The sequence below is a fragment of the Protopterus annectens genome, chromosome 4.part0 (genome assembly GCF_019279795.1).
Source record: "Protopterus annectens isolate FY-2018-M chromosome 4.part0, PAN1.0, whole genome shotgun sequence".
Lineage (NCBI taxonomy): Eukaryota > Metazoa > Chordata > Ceratodontiformes > Protopteridae > Protopterus > Protopterus annectens.
The window spans coordinates 489,288,157-489,313,676 of record NC_056733.1 but is presented as its reverse complement, the minus strand read 5'-3'; positions in this window follow the sequence as shown (position 1 = coordinate 489,313,676).

Below are 25,520 nucleotides of genomic sequence, written 5' to 3'. Positions count from 1 at the left end.
GCTTATGACTATTATTGAAGTATAAAGTCCATCCAAGGCCAGAAAAGACAATTATAATTACAGAAACATGATTGCCAGTATGCTCTCAGTCACACATAGAATTCATATGAGCTCCAGTGTTATGTATACTTATTGTTAGTTACAACTATGTTTACATTGTTCTTTATTTTTTAAAATTGAGTGGACAAGCATTAATAAAATTGGGAGTGTGCTAAATTAGAACCTTGGCTCATCTATATTGTGAGCATTAATTTATACCAGTTACCACAGGGAAGGTTGGGGTACAAGTGTATTTCTTACAGTCATTACTTTGTAGAATGCTCATTGCAACTGAAACCTTGTTTGTCAAACCTGCTCATTAGTTATAGATATACATTAAAGAGTTGAGTCTTTAACCTATATATATATATATATATATATATATATATATATATGTATATATATATATATATATATATATATATATATATATATATATATATATATATATATATATATATATATATATATATATATATATATATATATATATACATATATATATATATATATATATATCTATATATATAAAAGTTCAGATTGTAGAACCATAATTCCACTGCTATACATAATTACACATTTAATATATGTCTAATATATTTTGTATTCTCAATTAACCTGCCTAAGATAATAATTTCTATTTGTAATTATTTTTTAATGTTCATTTTTATATAAGGTAAACTGAAACAGCAACAATAAAACTTTGCACTTTGCCATATTAGAATTCAGGTTTATCTGTATTGTAGGCCTTAACTTAAAACCTGTTGCCACAGGAACAGCCAGGCAGCAGCTGTATATTTTACATTCATTACTATTATGTATGTGTCCTGACTGCCACACAACACTGTTTAGCGTGGTTGTGAGGTGGCAAACAACATGATAGAGTGCATCTGTTTTGAAATTGAAAAGTGGCTTCTTGGTGCCTGCAGGTATTCTGGACCTGCAGATGTTGCAGACCATCACGCAGCACTGCTTAGTGGGTTTGCATGATGATAAGCAAAAGATGAAATGATGCATTGTTTGATACTGACAAGTGTCTGCCTGTTATCTGGAGGTATTCTGGACAATGTCTGCTTGTTGTCTGGGCCCTTAGACCATTTTTATATGAAGGTAAGAGACACACAAATGTGACAGGCAAAGCTCAAGTGTTTATTAGGTTTCATCATTAAAAGATAAATGTGAGATGTGAACCAACATCTAAATATATTATATACTATGTGCTTAATAGTGTTTACCATCTGTAGTATACACAGACACACACACACACACACACACACACACACACACACACACACACACACACACACGCACACACACACACACACACACACACACACACACACACACACACACACACACACACTTGATTCATAGCTGTAATTTATGCAGTCTTTATCATATGAGTAATTTACATTAAATTTTAATTTAGTTATCCATTTTACCATGTTTGCGCTAAGCCTCTCAATGCAGAAATATTAATATTATAAAAAAAAAGAAAACAAATTGGAAAACACATTTTAACACACATTACATATTTTTACACAACTCTGGATTTGAGATCTCAGACTAATGAACATACAAAACACAGTAAGGATGCCTTATCTCTGTTGTCCACAGAAACAGCTTTCGACCAGGAAAGCAAATTGTTGTACATACAAACAAGTCCCATTTCCAACATAGTATTATCAATACATACTAATAAACAAAAAACCTGAAAGTGCCTAAAAGTAACTGATAAACCTGCAAATAGGCACCAGATACCAGCCGTTAACAAACCAGAGTCTTTATTTTAAATACAGGAACGAAACCAACACATAAACGGTATAAACACACTGTTCCACATTTTCATCTTATAACTTCATCAGATGAGCATACTAACTCCCAGAAACAGTTTAAATACATGACACTAACACAAATAACCAATAAAATTCAGCTTCCAATTAATAATATAATCAGTTTTAAAGTTCCCCTTCCACCCTAAAAACACTAATAAATAACTTGTTTAATGCATTAAAACGTATTAAAAATCAATTTTCAAAGGCAATTGGAATATAAATAATTTCAAAACTTTAATAAATAACTAAATAATAAGAATGTAATAGATAAAATGTATAAAATATGTATGCTCACAGTAAAACTTCATATAAAATCTAGTGTAAAGACACCCTCTAGTGGACCTTTTGAAAATAATGTAATTAATTAAAAACATAAAATATATATCACAAATATATGTCCTAAATAATAATTTTATGAATTATTTAAGTTGTTAAAATAATGACCAATGAATTATACATTAAAAACTTAATAAAATTGGATGTTTCATAGTTTTGCAGATCTAAGTTTTAGTACTGGCATTAGGGAGGGAAACCATGTTGTTTAAACCTGGTTGTCTACTGGCCTCTAAAACTACCTGCCAGTAGAGCTCCCTGTATTCTAACCTGGTTTCCCAAGGGCCTCTCCTTGGATCCATGGCCTCTAGTTCTCTAACAAAGAAACAAAAGTCAGCCCCTGTACATGTCTATGTTTGAATAAAGCAATGTTCTCACATTTTCTCCTGATGTCATACAAATGTTCATACACTCTTTGCTTAAACTTCCTTTCCATTTTTCCTACGTAAAATGAGTCACATATTTTGCATAAAGCTAAATATATAATCCCTTTTGTATTGCAGTTAGCACATCCATTTATACTGATATTTCTATTCCTGGATTTCAAATGAACCATGTTATCTGTTAAAACATTTGAGCATTGGGCACAACCCCCACATTTAAATGTGCCTCTCTTGTTACTAAATATCTCCCATTTCTTTCATAAGGTGTACCTCTCTTAAACAGGTGTTTCATGTTAATACTGTTATGATATATACATTTAAATGCTTTGTCAAATATGTGGTTTAAATCCGATATTTTAGCAAATTTATTCCATTCATTTTCAATTATTTTCCTCACTAAACCTGCTTCACCATCATACGTTATAGAGAGTGCTGAGTAGTATGCATCATTTCCATTACTCACATCCACCTTTGTTTTTTCATAAACCAAGTTGTTTCTACCAAGTATTGGGGCAAACCTAGTGTTCCTTGCATTAGATGCATATTTCCTTCAACATTTCACTGGGATAACCTCTGTCCAAAAATATCAAAATCATTGTCGTCAGAGGTCATCCTACTTACACGCACCAGTCGACCCTTCACTACCCCCCTTTTTTGATAGGGGGGATGGGTACTGGTGTAGTGTAAATATGAATTAGAAAAAGTCTCTTTCCTGAATATTTTAGATTTAAAACCTCTATTCCTTTTTTGAATGTTGACATCCTAATAATTAATTTCCTCACTAATAAATTCATAAGTGAACTTTATAAATTAGTGGTTTCAATTAAATAATCCAAAATTTTTTTAAACATACTTTCTGTGCTGACCCAAAAGAGACATATGTCCTCTAAAAAAACATCCATAAAATTTCCAGTGTTGTCTATAATCAGAGTTCAATATGTAGATGTTTTCCCAATATGCCAAAATTATATTGGCATAAGTACACCCCTGGGTTGTCTGTAATACTCCCCTTTAAAAAAATAAAAAACTGTTCTTTAACACTAAGTCCATTAAAATTAGGACTGTCCAAAATTAATTGAAGGAGAATTCTCTGAAGTCAGCTAAAGTCTCCTCAAACCACCTCAAACCTATACCATGTGGTATACATGTAAACAAATCAATTACATCTAAAGTGATAAAACATAAATTGTCAGAATACAGTCATTCAACCTTCTTAAGAAGTCCCAGGAGTCATTTAAAATATTGTCATTACCCAAAACCAGTTTTTTTTTTACTTTGTGATCAACATATTTTGCTAAAGGTGTTTTAACAGACCCCTCTGCAGAGACTATGGCTCTTAGAAGAGGGTCATTAAAGTTCTTATGCACCTTCGGAATTCCAAAAATAGATGAGACTTTAGGTTTTTCTACATGTAAAAAGTTATAGGTTTCCCTGTCTATCAGGCCTTTCATCAGTAAGCTATTTAAACATACTGACATTTTCCTGTAGGCAATGTTCACTTCATTAATTGAAAGCCTTGTATATTTGTTTTCATCACTTAAAATCTCTAACATTTTTCCTTCATAGGTTATATGGTCCATCAGTACCACTCCCCCCACCTTTATCAGGCTTCATCACTCTCAGATTTTTGTTGTCTCTGCATGTCTGCAGAATATCTCTTTCATTGGATGTCATATTAGATTTCACATTGTTATTTTTAAGTGCTTTCCTTAATTCATTTTCTACTAACACCTCACAATTCTTGAGTTGGGGGTGCAAAGGAGGGTTAAAAGTACTTCTCTTGACAAATTTGTCCCCAATATTCCTGGTTTCTTGTCCACTAAAAAACAGTTCCAGAATTTTCTTTCTAATAAAAAGTTTGAGGTCCAGCGTTACATTAAAAATATTTGCTTTAACCCTAGGTATAAAAGTGAAACCTTTTGAAAATAAATCAAAATGTGATTTACTAATACGTATGTTTCTGTAATTAAAAATGTTAAACTCAATGAAAATGAGCTTAGATCCATTTTTTTAAAATTTCTCCCTTTTGTTCTAAGTCCAGTATGTCCTTCCCTGTTGTGCCTATCCCTTTGTTTGAAGTTTTTTGAACCATAATTCACAGGTTCCTTCTGTCTTAACCTTTCAGACCTCCAAAGAGGGGGAAACTCTGAAGGGTCCTGTATGTTCAAATTGTTGCCAAAACCATGGTTGTCCATTTCCTCATCCACCCAACCTATATTGTATTCCTCATCATTGTATGTGCCTCTGTTAAATTGCTTAGGTTTGGGGTAATGTGTATGAGTACTGTAGTCATTCATGTCTCACTCTATCTTTTTTATTTTCTTAGCCTGTACTTCTTCACACTTTGTCTCAATTTTCTTTAATAAATCATAATACTTTGCTTTCTCTGCATCAATGGTAAACATTAAATCATGAATAATATTATTGTTAGCATGCATAGTTAAGACATACACTTTTTTCCATCTCTGATTCATTGTTTTTTAAAATGGCTCTCATTATATATATCCCACATCTTTCAAATGCTCCCACAAGGTTTTGTGGAAATCCAATCCTTCTTTTACATTGTTAGGGTATTTATATACCCTTAATCCTTTTGCACAATATGTAAATGTATACAGTGTTTTAAATATGCATTGTCCATTTTCCACATCTTATATTTGTACAATAAACTGTCTAAATCACTTAACATGTCAGCATATGAGCCATTATTAATAGTGGCTTGTGTCTGTCTTTTAAAGTCAAATTTGAAGTTTAAAATATCAGCAAATTGCTGTTTTGTACCTGGCAGACATGAGGAACTGTCCATTGGTGCTTGCAAACCCATTACAAAGTTGTTAGGACGAGACTTTGTTCCAAAAAGCTGCACCCCATCATTGTTGACCAAAATATGAAGGAAGCTATCTAAACTCCCCCCCAGTTCTTGACTGCTATTAGGTAAAACATTGTCCAAACCCCCATTGCTTGCCATCATTCTTTCCTTTGAAGCTGAACACCGTATTGCTTTCTGGTTAACAGGCAAAGCATAAGCTGAAGAAAATAAAGCCATGGATTGGCTGATGGGTGTAAGCAGCCCCACAAGCTGTGTGAGCTGTCCAATTAGATTCTGAAGCTCACCCACTTCAGTTCCATTACCATTGTTCTCTGAAACAGTTCCCAGTTGAGTATCCATTCCAGCAAAAACAAACTAATAAACAAAAAAGTGGAAAGTGCCTAAAAGTAACTGATAAACCTGCAAATAGGCACCGGAAGCCAGCCGTTAACAAACCAGAGTCTTTATTTTAAATACAGGAACAAAACCAACGCATAAACATTATAAACACACTGGGCCACATTTTTATCATATAACTTCATCAGATGAACATACTAACTCCCAGAAACAGTTTAAATACATGACACTAACACAAATAACTAATAAAATTCAGCTTCCAATTAATAATACAATCAGTTTTAAAGTTCCCCTTCCAACATAAAACCGCTAATAAATAACTTGTTTAATACATTAAAACATATTAAAAATCAATTTTCATAGGTAATTAGAATATAAATCATTTTAAAACTTTAATAAATATAATAAATAACTAAATAAGAATGTAATAGATAAAATGTATAAAATATGTATGCTCGCAGTAAAACGTTTTGTAAAATCTAGTATAAGGTCACCCTCTAGTGGATCTTTTCAAAATAATTTAATTCATTAAAAACATAAAATATACATCACAAATATATGTACTAAATAATCCTTTTATGAATTATTCAAGTTGTTAAAATGATGAACAATGAATTATACATTAAAAACTTTATAAAACTGGATGTTTCATAATTTTACAGATCTATGTTTTAGTACTGGCATTAGGGAAACCATGTTGTTTAAACCTGAAATGGGTGCACATTGAACACCTACGTATGCCAATATTATTTTGGCATATTGGGAAAACAACTACGTATTGGACTCTGATTATAGACAACATTGGAAATTTTATGGACATTTTTTAGAGGACATATGTCTCTTTTGGGTCAGCACAGAAAGTATGTTTAAAGCATTTTTGGATTATTTACTTGAAACCACTATTTTTTTAAAGTTCACTTATGAATTTAGTAGTGAGGAAATGAATTATTAGGATGTCAACATTCAAAAAAGGAATAGAGGTTTTAAATCTAAAATATTCAGGAAAGACACTTTTTCTAATTCATATTTACACTACACCAGTACCCATCCCCCTATCAAAAAAGGGGGGTAGTGAAGGGTCGACTGGTGCATGTAAGTAGGATGACCTCTGATGACAATGATTTTGATAATGAGTGTGAGTTTTTCAGAAAATTATTTTTGGACAGAGGTTTCTCCCAGTGAAATGTTGAAGGAAATATACACTGAGATATCGAATGCAAGAAAATTAGGTTTGCCCCAATTCTTGGTAGAAACAACTTGGTTTATGAAAAAATAAAGGTTGATTTGAGTAATGGAAATGATGCATACTACTCAGCACTCACTATTATGTATAATGGTGAAGCAGGTTTAGTGAGGAAAATAATTGAAAATAAATGGAATTCTTCTTCTTCTTTTGGCTTTTCCCAGTTAGGGGTCGCCACAGAGGATCAACTGTCTGCTTATGATTGGCAGTGGAGTTTTACAGTGTTGAGTTGCCAACCTGGTGCCCAACCTTCCACAGAAGGCACACACATGCACACACTCACACCTAGGGCCAATTTAGAGTGTCCAATCCACCTACTGAATGTCTTTGGGATGTGGGAGGAAACCGGAGCACCCGGTGGTAACCCACACGACCACAGGGAGGACATGCAGATGAAAATAAATGGAATAAATTTGCTAAAATATTGGATTTAAACCACATATTTGACAAAGCATTTAAATGTATATACCATAAGGGTAGTAACATGAAACACCTGTTAGACAGAGGTACACCTTATGAAAAAAATGGGAGATATTTAAGTAACAAGAGAGACACATTTAAATGTGGGGTTTGTGCCCAATGCTCAAATGTTTTAACAGGTGACATGGTTCATTTGAAATCCAGGAATAGGAATATCAGTATAAGTGGATATGCTAACTGCAATAGAAAAGGGATTATATATTTAGCTTTATACAAAATATGTGATTCATTTTACGTAGGAAAAATGGAAAGGAAGTTTAAGCAAAGAGTGTATGAACATTTGTATGACATCAGGAGAAAATGTGAGAACAATGCTTTATTCAAACATACTCACACATGTACAGGGGCTGACTTTTGTTTCTTTGTTAGAGAACTAGTGGTCAAGGATCCAAGAAGAGGCCCTTGGGAAACCAGGTTAGAATACAGGGAGCTCTAATGGCAGGTAGTTTTAGAGGACAGTATACACCCAGTTTTAAATGGCATGGTTTCCGTAATGCCAGTACTAAAACTTCCATCTGCAAAATTATGAAACATCCAGTTTTATTAAGTTTTCAATGTATAATTCATTGTTCACCATTTTAACAACTTGAATAATTCATTAAAAGATTATTTAGTACATATATTTGTGATGTATATTTTATGTTTTTAATGAATTACATTATTTTTAAAAGGTCCAGTAGAGGGTGCCTTTACACTAGATTTTATATGAAGTTTTACTGTGAGCATACATATTTTATACATTTTATCTATTACATTCTTATTATTTAGTTATTTATTATATTTATTAAAGTTTTAAAATGATTTATATTCCAATTGCTTTTGAAAATTGATTTTTAATATGTTCTAATGTATTAAGTTATTCATTAGTGTTTTTACATCGGAAGGGGAACTTTAAACCTGATTGTATTATTAACTGGAAGCTGAATTTTATTGGTTATTTGTGTTAATGTCATGTATTTAAACTATTCTTGGAGTTAGTATGCTCATCTGATGAAGTTATACGATGAAAATGTGGAAAAGTGTGTTTATAGCATTTATGTGTTGGTTTCATTCCTGTATTTAAAATAAAGACTCGGGTTTGTTAACGGCTGGTATATTGTGCCTATTTGCAGATTTATTATCAATACATACAAGACTTGTACACTCTCAGCTGTTTGTATATGTTTTTCTTACATATTTAGTGCAATGACTGATCACACAACTGTTTATGAGTATTGTTTGCACAAATGCAGTTCTATCTTCTTTTTGTATTGCGTTTATTCTTCTCTTATCTGTGCTGTTATCTCAGACATGCAAACCAAATCCTATGCACGGGGGAATGCACGGTCCAAACCAAGTATTAAGAGCACCAAATAGACCAGCAAGGCAGCAAGGAGTTCCAATATATTTATTTAAGTACTTGAACAAACTAGTTTCGGCAAAAAAGCCTTCTTCAGTGTAAGACAGTACAGTCAAGTTCCTTTTACTCATCAATTTAAATACATAGCATGAGCCAATAAGATAATTGAGCTCATGAATATTAATGAAAATGAGAAAAAGTTTTTTGCTTTGTAGTTTTGACAATCAAAAATTCAGTGGGTAACACTTAGATGAGAGTCAATCCTGATGGAGAAGATGACAACCATGAATAAATGTAAAGAAATAAATTGACATTTTTATAAAACAATGTGACATATATCTGTATATACATGAAAATGTATATCTAAGCCACAAGCAATATATGTTAAACAGATATTCCTCAATACCACCAATGGTAATACAACGTATCGACTACCTATATTAAATTGGCTTAGAAGCCCAGGCCACCCATGTCAAAATTGGTGCTATTAAGCAGGCTGGGTAGTCGACATATACTGAATAGAGAACTTTCACAAACAACAGTGAAAATAAAAAATAAAAAATGTGAAAATAAAAACAAAAAAATAAACAAATGTAATGAAAAACATAACAGCCAAAGCCAAAAGTGAAAAATGGATTGAGATTGGATCGATATACTATGACATGTATATGTATGTAAAAAACATATGTAATTGCTAGCCATAACCAGCATCTGTTAGCAAAATACTGTTCCTACAAACACTGATATTTTCCACATAACAACAGCCTGTATTGTATAAATACACCACGCCAATACCACAGTTAGTACTAAAAGTATACCCATATGGCTCGGTGTCCTGAACACAGATCAAGCAAGGCTGATCAGAAATATATTTATATTATGTGCATATATAGAACTAGATTATTTCTTGAGATCAATGTAACCCAAACCTTAATATCAGGATAGATCAACAGTGTTATTACAAGATATCCATATTCTCCTATAAATGATCATTTAGACCCGGATGGAATAGACCCCCCAATGTAGTGATCCAATATTTCTCCTTTTGATCCAATAACCCATGCCAACCTTGTTTGTTAGTTCTGTCTCCAGAAATACGATCAATAACCATGAAACTAAATTTGGCCTGTGGATGTTTACGTGTATGTTGATATAGGGCACTGGTCTCCTTATGGTTCCTTACATCACTCCGATGTTCATTCATTCTGCATCTGAATGCTCTGGAAGTTTGGCCTACATAGAATGCCCCACAATAACAGGATGCAAGGTACACCACCCAATCGCTACTGCAATTACCAAAAATCTTAATGTCAAATATTCTACTGGTGTTACGACTAGAGAAATCTTTGGATTTGGGCATATATGGACAGGAACCACAATGACCACAGGGAAACGAACCAAAAAGTTCATCACCATGAAGTGTGAGTTGTTTATAAATAGTACCCCCACTTGCCATGTGTTTAAAATGCGACAAGTAGGAGCCTAGGGTTTTACCCCGTTTGTATGAAAAAAGACATCGTGGCCCCAAAATGCTTCGCAGCTTATCATTGGCCAGTAGAATATTCCAATGTTTATTGATAATGTTCCTGACCATGTTAATATTTCTGCCATAAGTTGTAATAAATCTGACACAAGTACCATGAGAAGATTGATTTTTGTTCTTGTTCTGATATTGTAATAGATCTTCCCTCTTTAGACTATTAGCTCTACTCTGGGCAGACGCAATGTCATATCTATCATATCCTCTATTGGTAAACCTCTGACTGAGATCCCTGCTGGCTAATTGGTATTCCTCTATGTTAGAACTGAGACGTTTGATACGTATAAATTGAGATATCGGAATACTTTTAATGGTGTGACGGGGGTGTAAACTTGAAGCATGTAACAAAGTGTTATATTGAGGGTACTTGCGGAAAACTTTGGTAGACAAAGTATGATCTGGGTTCCTGTAAACAGTGACATCCAAAAAATTGATGGTGTTTTTATCATAAGTCACCGAAAATTCCAGTCCCCAAACATTGTCATTAAGATATTCCACAAATTCCTGCAAGTAACCCACATCCGCCCGCCACACCAGCCAGCAGTCGTCCAGGTAACGTCTCCAAATGTCCATTTCAACCTGAAAGATGTTATGTGATGTATCATATATCATGTATTCTTCAACATAGGCCATGAAAAGGTCAGCATATATTGGAGCGAATGATGCTCCCATAGCTGTTCCTTGTAGCTGCCAATAACAATGGCCTTGGAAATACAGAACATTCTTGTTGAGAACATGTTCAGACATACAGATCAAAAGGGTATTAAACCCAGGGGTGTATAAATTGGCCCTTTCCAACCAATATTGGATAGATTGCAAACCAGCCCAGTGTGGTATGCTTGTATATAATGATTTTACATCTAAAGTGCATAAATACCATTCAGGTTCCAATTGGGTATCCCTGTGGAATGGTCTAACTATGTAATATTCTTTTAATCGAACAATGCCCCACTCGAAGCTGGATCAGATCCTCTGATCATGGTACAAGCTATTATTGCTTGTGTGATCAACCATATAAGACATTAATAAGATTAGCGCACAAAAAATAATTGGTGAGGATAGACCAAATTTTAATTGTGAATGGGGGACCAAGCAGTGGCCCGTTTCACAGAAGGCAGGTAACTGATAACCTACAACAAATTGCAAATATTATTACTATAAATGTTAGTACAACCACAAAGACAATGTTTCAGTTTGTTATACTCCACACTGTTCAGATACTTTTATCCCCAGCACACAGAGTGTAACACTATATAATTAAATCTTAAACAGTTGGTATCCCTCTTGAACTTAATCACCAGTGTATTGGAAATAAGGATCAAGACAACTGTGCATCCAGCATGTCTTGTTAGGTTGTATTATCTATATGTGTGTCCCCTATTGAATACCAAATATATAGTGTAATAACATCCAAAATATAATTATACTGAAATATATTATAATAATATAATAACAAATATAGTAACAACCATTCAGGTATACTATGTTTGCAATAGTCAGTACCTATAACCGACTAATGTGATAGGGAAGGAAATCACCCTTAGTCGTGTAACTGCTTAATATATGACAGTATATTTAGGGTCCGAAACACCATATAAATTGAACTTAGCTTAACACCAGTTCTTGCTCTAGTTGAAACACAAGTCTCTGGAATAGGCTCACTGACGGAACCTTTATCGGCCTTTCTTACTAAATATCTTAAACCATTACTAGGGCATATAAGATCTAGGTTGCAGGACACCACACAATTTTTGCAGCTAATCAGGGATACCCAATTGGAACCTGAATGGTATTTATGCACTTTAGATGTAAAATCATTATATACAAGCATACCACACTGGGCTGGTTTGCAATCTATCCAATATTGGTTGGAAAGGGCCAATTTATACACCCCTGGGTTTAATACCCTTTTGATCTGTATGTCTGAACATGTTCTCAACAAGAATGTTCTGTATTTCCAAGGCCATTGTTATTGGCAGCTACAAGGAACAGCTATGGGAGCATCATTCGCTCCAATATATGCTGACCTTTTCATGGCCTATGTTGAAGAATACATGATATATGATACATCACATAACATCTTTCAGGTTGAAATGGACATTTGGAGACGTTACCTGGACGACTGCTGGCTGGTGTGGCGGGCGGATGTGGGTTACTTGCAGGAATTTGTGGAATATCTTAATGACAATGTTTGGGGACTGGAATTTTTGGTGACTTATGATAAAAACACCATCAATTTTTTGGATGTCACTGTTTACAGGAACCCAGATCATACTTTGTCTACCAAAGTTTTCCGCAAGTACCCTCAATATAACACTTTGTTACATGCTTCAAGTTTACACCCCCGTCACACCATTAAAAGTATTCCGATATCTCAATTTATACGTATCAAACGTCTCAGTTCTAACATAGAGGAATACCAATTAGCCAGCAGGGATCTCAGTCAGAGGTTTACCAATAGAGGATATGATAGATATGACATTGCGTCTGCCCAGAGTAGAGCTAATAGTCTAAAGAGGGAAGATCTATTACAATATCAGAACAAGAACAAAAATCAATCTTCTCATGGTACTTGTGTCAGATTTATTACAACTTATGGCAGAAATATTAACATGGTCAGGAACATTATCAATAAACATTGGAATATTCTACTGGCCAATGATAAGCTGCGAAGCATTTTGGGGCCACGATGTCTTTTTTCATACAAACGGGGTAAAACCCTAGGCTCCTACTTGTCGCATTTTAAACACATGGCAAGTGGGGGTACTATTTATAAACAACTCACACTTCATGGTGATGAACTTTTTGGTTCGTTTCCCTGTGGTCATTGTGGTTCCTGTCCATATATGCCCAAATCCAAAGATTTCTCTAGTCATAACACCAGTAGAATATTTGACATTAAGATTTTTGGTAATTGCAGTAGCGATTGGGTGGTGTACCTTGCATCCTGTTATTGTGGGGCATTCTATGTAGGCCAAACTTCCAGAGCATTCAGATGCAGAATGAATGAACATCGGAGTGATGTAAGGAACCATAAGGAGACCAGTGCCCTATATCAACATACACGTAAACATCCACAGGCCAAATTTAGTTTCATGGTTATTGATCGTATTTCTGGAGACAGAACTAACAAACAAGGTTGGCATGGGTTATTGGATCAAAAGGAGAAATATTGGATCACTACATTGGGGGGTCTATTCCATCCGGGTCTAAATGATCATTTATAGGAGAATATGGATATCTTGTAATAACACTGTTGATCTATCCTGATATTAAGGTTTGGGTTACATTGATCTCAAGAAATAATCTAGTTCTATATATGCACATAATATAAATATATTTCTGATCAGCCTTGCTTGATCTGTGTTCAGGACACCGAGCCATATGGGTATACTTTTAGTACTAACTGTTGTATTGGCGTGGTGTATTTATACAATACAGGCTGTTGTTATGTGGAAAATATCAGTGTTTGTAGGAACAGTATTTTGCTAACAGATGCTGGTTATGGCTAGCAATTACATATGTTTTTTACATACATATACATGTCATAGTATATCGATCCAATCTCAATCCATTTTTCACTTTTGGCTTTGGCTGTTATGTTTTTCATTACATTTGTTTATTTTTTTGTTTTTATTTTCACATTTTTTATTTTCTATTTTCACTGTTGTTTGTGAAAGTTCTCTATTCAGTATATGTCGACTACCCAGTCTGCTTAATAGCACCAATTTTGACATGGGTGGCCTGGGCTTCTAAGCCAATTTAATATAGGTAGTCGATACGTTGTATTACCATTGGTGGTATTGAGGAATATCTGTTTAACATATATTGCTTGTGGCTTAGATATACATTTTCATGTATATACAGATATATGTCACATTGTATTATAAAAATGTCAATTTATTTCTTTACATTTATTCATGGTTGTCATCTTCTCCATCAGGACTGACTCTCATCTAAGTGTTACCCACTGCATTTTTGATTGTCAAAACTACAAAGCAAAAAACTTTTTCTCATTTTCATTAATATTCATGAGCTCAATTATCTTATTGGCTCATGCTATGTATTTAAATTGATGAGTAAAAGGAACTTAACTGTACTGTCTTACACTGAAGAAGGCTTTTTTGCCGAAACTAGTTTGTTCAAGTACTTAAATAAATATATTGGAACTCCTTGCTGCCTTGCTGGTCTATTTGGTGCTCTTAATCTCAGACATGCAGTCTATTGGGCAATTTTGTATCATTGTCCTTAAAATGTATGGGAATACTACATGACAGTTGTTATGCCCATGCCCTGGCCCAGCAATCAAGGAGCCTCAATCTTCACCACTAACACCAGAGAAGGCATCTCATATATGAGGAAAGGATAAAAAATACATACAGTGAAGTGCAATTTACCTTAAGAGCCCACAGAGATCACAATCAGTCTGGGGCTGGTCACTGCCTTGCTCGCCAGGTCCCCAATAAGATTCCCCACTGGTACAGATATAGGGTCCAGATCTCAGCTTATTGGGCAAGCTAAAACTTCTAGCACCCTCTCTGTCCAACCAGTGCTTTGTGTCCCTGCATGCCCATGCCTTGCCCAGCAATCAAGGAGCCTCAATCCTCACTACTAACACCAGAAAGGCGTCTGATATGATAGGAAAGGGTAACAAATACACACAGTAAAGTGCAATTTCCCTTAAGAGCACACTGAGATCACAGTCAGTCCGGGGCTGGTCACTCCCATGCTCCCTAGGTCCCCAATAAGACTCCCCACTGGCAGAGCTATAGTGTCCAGATCTCAGTCTAGCTGGGCAAGCTAAAATCTCCAGCACCCTTTCTGTCCAACCAGTGCTTCTTGTTCCTGCCCAAGTAGCTGACACACACTTTCAGATAAGAGTTTATACAACCACGTAGACACTTCTGGGGAAGGCTGGCACAGGTTCTCCAGCTGTGCCCCTTTTACCCAGACTATAAGGTAGCACCCTGCCACCACCCAGCTAGTAATTATCAGCTACTCAAAGGCCCTTAAATGGGTGTCCAATTATTACTGTGCAATATTATTATCCAGTTGGTAAGTGTGACTAAACAGTCAAAGCTTATTAGAGTGGCTTTGCACAGTAAACACTATAATTATGCATGTACTCTAGAGCTTAACTTATCTCTACACAAACCAGCCACAGTTAAAAGATTTTAAAATATTTAATAATAAATAATTAAAACCACAATACAATACTTTCTACTACACAGTCAATGCTAGTCAAGAGTTTAGAGATCACACAGAAATACTTAAAATAATTCATTAGTACAGTTCTGGCACAACAGAAAAACACTGAGTCTAATATTTTCTAATCCCTTACTACTTTTAGGAGAAAACACAGTTCTAACATACTACTTACATAAAGAGAGCATAAGGCAGTGCTGAGTTGGATGTTCAAGACAAAAATGCTTAATAATCTCTGGTTCTCAATGTTTAAATTGAAACTGCAGTTCTGACATTGCATCATTTCACACTTTCCTGGTGTTCCCAGGCTGACAGAAACTGTATTTACATTCTTTTACACTTAGAGCAATAAAGGACATTCCACATGTAAATTCTGGTCATTAACTTTAGCCTTAAAACAATAGGCAGGAAGCCTTCATCTAGCCAGACCGGAGCCAAATTGCAAACATCAAAGGCAGTGATGAAATCATTATAATTTCAAAGGACCAACAAGAAATGATTGACTTAGCAATCTTTAAAGCAGATGGCAATGTTGCCACATTGTTTTAAGGTCAACATTTCACAGTATTTACAAATTATAGAATTATATACCAAATTCTATTTGACTAGGCTGGCAGCCTTCACCCATGTCTACCAGTCTTCACAACACTAATATACAGTTTTCAACAAAGGCAAGAGAGTTTGACTATTAGTGAACTAAAATTGAGAAATGTGTGCTGCCCACTTCCATTCAAAAGCTGCCTACAATTACTTCTACATTTTGTAAGTGTATCATGGGTGACACATCCATTGCAGGTAAGGGAGTCTAAATTGCTATTGTGTTTTCCTTCTCCCTAGCAGTAATCATTTGTAGTTGCAATCCATTACCAACAAACACTGAAGTATTCCCTACACTATGTTTACACCTGCTACACAATGTCAAACGTTTGGCACTCAGCAATTTGAGTAAGATAACACATCATTTTTACCTTCACTGTGCTCAGAGGCCTGAATCTACACTATAAAAAAGTAACCATGTAGATAGGGAGCTTGAAGGTGAGGAGAGTTGTGTATGTGGATAACACAAAAGAAAATTGCTATTAATTTGGATTTATCTGTGCAAACGCCTTCTGATCTTGCTAAGGTATGATTGTATTTTTCTAGCACATGGTAGATTTGCTCATATGCTACAAGGAAAATAGTTTATATACATTCATTAAAAAATGGAACTTTTATCTGTATGCACATCTTATAAATTTATTGTTGGCATAGGCATTTTTGTCAAACATTTTACATTCTCAGATAGACAGCCTTATTAACTTTCATCACAAGTGTTATTGTTACAACTGTTTTTCTTCTGTGTTATTTCAGTGAAATGTAATGTCCTATAATGTCAATGACATGGGGTGTTAGGCTTCTAAGATGGCACATAGACACCTCTAGGGGAGTGCTCGGCACAGGGAGAGGTGACTGGCTATCATATAAAATTGATTTTTCTTTTGTAAATGTGTACACATTTTGAGAGAATTTTTAAAGCATTTATAACAATTGACTAAGCTGTTATTACTTGCTTTATACAAACTGGCATTTGCCTGCTTTTTTGTGGAGGTTGAGGGAGCCAAATACCATTTGTGGATTGTCACAGCAGAAGTTGTGTATCAAGATGTTTGCTCTTAAAACCGTGTAGTCATCCAGTTCTTTCTGTGTTAAACAATGCATTACTGCATTGGTATTCCTAGTTTTGTATCAAACCTTGCATTGTGTGTGAATATGATATAGTACAACCATGTAATCTTAAATTTTAATACCTGAGCTGTGTGGTTAATATTGAAAATATATATGTATATACAAGCAGGAATTTAATTATGTGGTATTTACGTGTTGTAGCCTTCTCTGTTTTGTGTCAGCCAGGAGTATAGCACCCAAGTGTACCAATCCAGTTAAACCCCTTTCAGTTACTTGGAAAATGCTGCAATTGTGTAAGCATTTAGGTGTCATGGGGCCTTTCTGCTTAAGAGAGTACGTGGGGATATGCCCGAAAAAATGTAAATTTGGAACCAGATCATCAATGACATAAATGGTGTAGGGGGCGCAGTAGAACTTATGATTATGTGTATCATAGTGCCACTTATTTCATCAGCCTAGGTAACAGCAGCTGCAGTTACCTGTGAATAGCTGGCTACAGGGGGGCCTGCTACAGAGCCACCACTGACACCAAATAAAGAGTTCCTGTCCAATGTCATATCCAGGCAGCTCAGTGGATCGTGCACAACAACATGTGATTGATATTTGTGCTGATGTTTCTTGCTCACTGTCAGAGATCCAAAGAGCTCAGTGGAAAGTGCACAGCAACATGTAATTGACGTTGGTGCTGAAGTGCCTGGGAGGACAAGTATGTGTCAGGAGGAGCTTCCAGGTGAGGTTATATATGTCAATTTATAACATTTTCTTGTGTAGTAAAATATTGAAAGTAATAGTTCATGTTATTTTAATTATTGTTTTGGTTGTACCTATTAATAAATTGTTGCAGTCATCACACATTTTTGTTTATTGCACATGGACTTTAGGAGGATGTGTCAGCTAAGTTTCAGTTAGAATTACTGTTAACAGACATACAGGCAAAAATGCTCTGCCCCTGTGTTATTGAAATTGTGGTAATTGTGTTCTTTTTGCTATGCTTCTTCCAGGACCATCCACCCTAACAAGTGTGAAGTCATCTGTACATGGTAAACCAAACATTTGTATTTGATTATTGATGACCATTTGTCATAAATATGCATTTATCCATATGTGTGAGGTGGGTGTCATGAGTGTGTGTATTGTACCATCTGTGATAGTGGCAGCAGTGTTAGTTTGCTATCATATATTACATTTTAGTGCAGGTATTTATCTCTTTACTATGTTTGTTGCTTATTATCACATGTGATCCTGACAGTGGAATTGAAGGACTCTTACCACCTGATGCCAGAGCATTTGCAGACTCTGATGATGATGGTGGCCAAACAGAGAGTGAGTGGGGGGTGCAGAGGTTGAATCTGATAATGAGGTTGACATTCAGCCATCCCCTTTATTTCATTTAGACACAGCCCATAGGCCTATGCACATCAAACCCAGTGAGCCCTCAGATATTGGACGGGTGGAGGGTGACACACATGATTAGGGTAGTGTGGGTACTCTGACTTTGGTGCCAGTTGACTGTGGCTGAAGCAAAAGTGTGGGCAAGGTGCCATGCAGGAATGTTCTTAAGAGTGCTCAGAGAATGCCTGCTATCCACCCTCCAATTTATCCTGGTGTGTCTTTATATGTCTATCAATGTATGTTTAGGGCTGTCATGGAGGCACAGGCACATTCCAATAGGGCCTTACAGGACATGCTTAGGGTTGTAGATGTGGCACAGTCTGACATGCATGACTGTCTCCTCCATGTAGCTGATTCAATGGATCAGATGAATGACAAAAGAGAATGAGCAGTGCCTGTGATGGAACATCTGTTGGGATGGTGACGGCATCTATGTGGACATAGGTCAGCATCATTATCTGATATTAGCCAAGGTGGTCATACCCGATCATGATCCCATAGTGGCATGACTTCCACTACTCTGTACAAAAGGAGATGAGGCAACAACACAGGAACCAGGACAAGTATAATTTATTCCAAGTTTAAGAGCTTTTGTTAGAGTATAGCCAAAGACTTCTTCAGAAACGGTGATAGCATTTCAAAAACATCCATTTAGCACTTAAACTTGGAATAAATTATACTTGTCCTGGTTCCTGTGTTGTTGCTTCATCTCCTTTTTATACTGTTGGTTCTTGGTTTATCGGAATGTCTTCACTTCTACTACTCTGCCAATGATTGAGGTTTCCATAGCCAGACATGTTAGGCCATGGGGTCATGGTGCTGCACATAGTCATGAGAAGAGCTCATCCAGCAGACTTCAGTCACATTCAGGTAGCAATAGCACATCTGACCATGGGCATGGATGTGTAAGTGCAACTCCTGGTAGAGACAGTTCTTGTGGTTGAGGATGATAATGAACTGTCACCTCTACCATGCACGGCTTACACCTGTCCGGCATACCAGGATGTAGATTTAGCTCTGAGCATGGTTGTGTTGCTGCAGACACTCACACACACATATCACCTTGAGTGCCCATACAGGCCACACACACACACACACACACACACACACACCCACACACACACACACACACACAAAACAGTTACATGGGTCAGTTGTGAGGCTTACAGCTCATTCTGTCTCAGTGGCCATTTGACACTTCATCAAAATTTCAACCTGTCTGTCTTCCTTACTCACATGCACTCATTACCTTTTGAGTTAGCATTGGCCTCCTGCACCCCCTCCAACACCCTGTGCAAATGATGACAACTGTGCATTATCCTTGTTTTCTATCTTTTGGATTCAGGGATACATAAGTCTTGTGTCTGATGCCCAGAGTGTATAGCTGATTGTGATGCTCTTTTGAAAATTGTAATGGTTCCTTACAGGTTTTTGTAATGTTTGAATCTTTGATGCATGTGGCGTATTACTTGATAGAGAGCACATTTATTGACATAAGTCAGTGCTGTTAGATATTCTTGTCAGTGTTGTAAAAATCACCCACCTTCTGCTTAGTTACATTTGCAAATAATGATATGCAAGGATCCCATTCATTTGTGTTCTTAGCCATTTATATTCCTCTTCCAGGTTCAACACTTACCTTGGAGGTTCAGCAGTTATGACAGTTTCAATTTGTGGCTGGGACTGTGTGATGCTAGCAGTACACAAACATTACATGAATAAGTAAAGGTTGTGAGCATTGCCTAGCTTCAATGTTACTGTATGTATGTCCATAGGATGAAGATTTTACCCCCTAAGGTGGTGATCATGTGTGCTATCCATTACCTCTTGCTGAGGGTGAGGACATATTGTGCCTGCTTAGTTCTGCCTATACCCATAGCAGCTGGCGGTTCACCCTCTAACTCCGCACCTGTGTGTGGCTGTGGTGACCTTGCCAGTGGTGGTGGGATGTACGGCCCTTCCCCTTGGTGTTCTTGCTGAAGCTCTTTTATCAGGATAGTATTGTGAAGCATGGCACAGATGGTGAAAATTTCAGCACACATACAGGGATTGTACTGCAGGAATCCCCAGTTGCATCTAGCCACTGAAACTGTGACTTCAGCACTCCAAACATGCACTCTATGATATTTCTTGTTTGAGCATGTGCCTCATTATAATGTTCTTCAGTTGATGTGTGTGCATTTCTGATGAGCGTCATCAGCCACAGTTCCAGTGCATAACCTGCATCCCCCAGTAAATAACCCTGAGGGATATCTCCCTAGAAAACATTTGATAGAGTTGAGAATTGTGTCAGATATGGGAGTTGTGGTAACTGCCTGGGTTGCCAGCACACACATCCAGAATGATTCCCTTAGCATTACACATGACCTGGCAGTTAATGGAGTGAAAGTTCTTTCTGTTTATGTACACCCTTCCCTAATACCTGGGTGGTGCTTTGATTTCAACATGTGTACAATTTATTGAACCCAGGACTCCAGAGTAGTGTGCTATAGGGTAGAACTCCTACATAGTTGTGACTGTCCTCAGGAGTACAGGGAAAATATATGTAAGTCACTGGCATTTCAAAGCATAATATTTAGGAATTGATGGAGGATCCTGGATGCTGATGCCAGTGACACCCACAGCATATCCTCTGTTAGTATTTGGAAAGTTCCTGTAGCTAATATTATAAGTGCTACACAGACCTTAGTCTCCACAGGTATTGCTTCCCCTTGGTTTGCCTTTGCTGTCAGTTGAGGAAGACAGAGGTTGTAGAGTTCCTGTAGGATGTCTCTATCCATCCCATAGAGCTCTACAATTTCCACCTCATACAGACCATGAAAAGTTAAATAGGGTCTAAACATCTTTCTTCTTCTTCTTGGCTGAGGTCTATTACCAGCAGCAAGACAATAGACTTGTACCTGAAGCACACAGAGATGAGTAAGAGCAACAGCAGCCCCTAACATTCTTTCCATGTAGAGTAGTTTCCGTGGTTGAATTCTAATAGGTTTTGAAATTCTCAGCCCAATCCTGCACTGAGTATACACAACTGCTTTATATCTTGTTGAATAGCTTCTCCATATTGGACTGATTAATTAGTATACAATTCAGCTGCTTGTGCAGCTCTACACAGCATTTAGAGCTGCTTACTGAATACAAAATGGTGCACTATCATGTGCACATAGCGCCTCAACATGCACATGGTCTTAGCCCACCATGTAGGCGTTACTCACTCCAGCCTTATATGTTTTGAGGTTTACTTGACTTAAGTGTACTTTGAGTACAGTTCATTTAAAGTGTACATTATATATATAATATTGCAAAACAAAAAAAAAAAAACCCAAACAACTACAAAACAGCCACAATTTAAGTATTGGAAAGAAACAAACTAAATATATGTATAAAGATATACACACACACACACACACACACACACACACACACACACACACACACACACACACACACACACACACACACACACACACACACACACACACACACACACACACACACACTTATAGGTATATCACGGCATTCAGTGAATATATTAATTCAAATAGTAATTTCCTCAAAATATTTACATTGTACAGCTGTCTGAGTAGTTATTCTTCAAGTCTCTAAAAACAACCCAGTTGCAGCTTCAGACATAAATGTGTACTATAAATACAAAGACAAAAAAAGAGTAGTGGCAGGAAAACACAGCTTACAGTTACAGGCAGCACCTCTTTATTAAACAAAGAATGTTAAGGTGAAGTTGTACCCAGGAGACCATATCCAATGTCAATCAATATAAAAAGACCCCCCCCCCCCCCCCGTTTCAACATCATGGTAGAAAACAGTTTATAAAATATTCCAAATCTACCTACATTTCTCTCAGACAATTCACACGAGTTCAGTATTCTCCCGAATACTACAAGAAACACAGACAAACTTACACACACACGGAAAATACCAGGTCTGCTGTAGGAATACCAAAAGCAGTAGAAAAGATGTTGCAAAGGAAAATGCTGAAACATGCTATGGAGCACCAAAAATAAAATAGTAAATCATGCCACAATGGTACAGTAGCTGTGCACTGCATTCCAGAAATCAGATACCTGGGTTTGAAACCTGTGAGCTCAAACTGTCCCTGTACAGAACCAGGTCTATCAGCTTCAAAGCCATAGGATGTACCATAGCAGAACTCATTTCTGAAGACATAGACACCGTAACTGATATTTGCCTCATTCAGTCTAGTGTTATGAAGGATAAGTCCTCTCTCCCTATTCCAATATGCTTCTTTGAGCATGTTACAGAGGGCAGGGACAGTGGTTACTCACTGGAGACTGCTTTTCTTTACATAGCTGAGGCTTTTGACATGCCGGTATTAATAAAAAAGTTGGGCAAACAATGTAAACTGCTATGCATCCCTATAGCAGTTTTCTACCAGCAAGCTTCATCTGCAAAAGTCTGTGGACAATTTGCTTAAAGTAAAGGCAACATTACAGTGTATGTTAATGCTTTAACCCTTCTATGATTGTACATTTCATTAGAAAGCATTCAGGGACTGCATACTACTTGTAACCACCACCCCCACCCCTGCCCGAGTTCTCTCTAAACCCATTGCTTTCTAGTTTGGAATCAATGGTTCCATTGGTCTTCTCCTTGCCCAGTAACCTTGCCCATATTTCTCCCACTCCATACTCACTCCTGGCATAAGGTTTCAATTTATCTATGAATTCCTACTCTACAAAATTGTTAGCTGTATAGATACTTTCCAAAGTACCTGATAGTCAAAATGACTGATTGTTCCATGCTGTGTAGTCATAGAACTTGGCTATGCCCACTTCATTCCACCCTTGCTACACTCAGGCTTCACTCCCCTACCCTGCTCCCACTCCTGCCCACCCCCAGATCACTTGAATTTATTCTAAACCTAACCACTCACACTTATCTTCCAATAACCACCTATACAATTTCCAGTTATACAATATTTCACATTTCCACACTAAACTTAACACCCATCCATTACCACACATATATCAAGCCACTAACCTATTACTACCCTTAAACCATTACAAAATAATATCAATACATTGTTTATTACTAGCTCTGCTAACAACTGTTGTTCACTTTACAAACTACCATTCACAAATAGTCTCCCTTCACACTTTTCACAAAACTACATCTACCTTTTCTCCACAAGAAACTGACTACTCCATCTTAGTATCTTCATCCATCTTAAATGTAGCAGAATTCTATCACATCTCATACAGACTACACCATATTAAACCAAACCCCCAAAATACCCTTTTTAAGTTTCATAAGCATATATCAACATTACTCCAAACACTAGTAACCATAGTTACAAAACTTATTATACATGGAAACATTCATCCGAACCCAGGACCTCAGAATACCTCCTCACCACCCCCCTCAAATACAAGATATACTAATCCTAAATCTAAAGCAGCAAAGCATAGTCAATAAACTTCAATAATTATATACCACCCTATCCCATTATAACCTTGATATTGCTGTTTTAATGAAAATCTTGTTAAAAGCACACATTACTAATAATGAAATTACACCGCCTGGTTACAACATTATTAGAGCAGACAGGAAGGTAAAAAGAGGTGGAGGAGTAGCCATCTTATTTAAGAGCAGTCTCACACTTTTACCACAAAGGTTAAACATAGATAACCTCACAAACAGAAATCCTATCTACCAAACTTCAACTTAACCAAAACAAATTTATATCCATTATAGCTACCTATGTCCCACCCAGAAATAGGGGTCTATATTATAAACCTGAAAGCAGAATTAAGCAAATATGTATACATGGACATATAAAGGTCGATGTATGAAATGAGTGAACACCGTAAATGCCGAAAGGGAGAACACCAAATGGATTTCCTTGGCCAGCATGGTAATCATGGGTATGTGGAAGTAAATCCTTTCCCCACTCTAGTGCAATCTCAGAGTTTATATATTCAAGTAGGGGATTGTGGGGGGGTGCAGGGGGGCTTGCCCCCCTGCAAAAACGTTTTGAAAATTGTTTTAGTTTAGGTTTTTTTGATTGGGTTTACCTTACCTGTATGGTTCTTTTGCTTCCAGTATAATGTTTGGCATTCTCCCTTTTGGCATTTACAGTGTTCGCTCATTTCAGACATCGACCTTTATGTGTCGATGAATTCAGATTCCCTTAATTTGGCTTTCAGGTTTATAATATAGACCCAGAAATAGTATATATATTACACAGCACAGCATCCAGTCTATATCAAATTTCATAGCGCAAGAAAGTATCATTATTGTTGACTTTAATATAGAGTGGGAAACATGTAATTCACATAACTCTAGCAATCACGTCAACCTCTTTGGCTTCACACAACTCATTCAATCTCCTACACTGATAGATTAAAACTCCAACCATCAGTCTATACTGGAATGGACACTAACCAACAAACCTCACAATTATCAGATTAGTGGTCGCTTACCCGACATCCAAAGTGACCGTATGCCATCCTATCTATTGAGGAAAAACATCAGTACTGTCAAGCTTATCACCTTCCACCAAATCCACAGTAAAAAATAACTTCAACCCCCAACACCTAATCAATACCCTAAAAAATGTAACTGATTTCTACTAAAAAACCTGCCCCCTTGATACTACAGTAGATTATCTCAACAGTACCTACCTTGAAATTCTAAACAAATTGCCCCCCCCCCCCCGGGTCAATTTGTATTAAGACCACATACACAGCATGGCTAAATAACAACACCAGAATGCTCCTTAGGAAAAGATACAAAGCTAGGAAAACATGGCTCACCTGTAAAATCCAAATCAACTGTATCACATTCCAGCAAAGTAGAAACAAGCTTAAACAACAAATCAACCTAGATAAAAAGAACTTCTACTATAACCTGCAACATAAATGT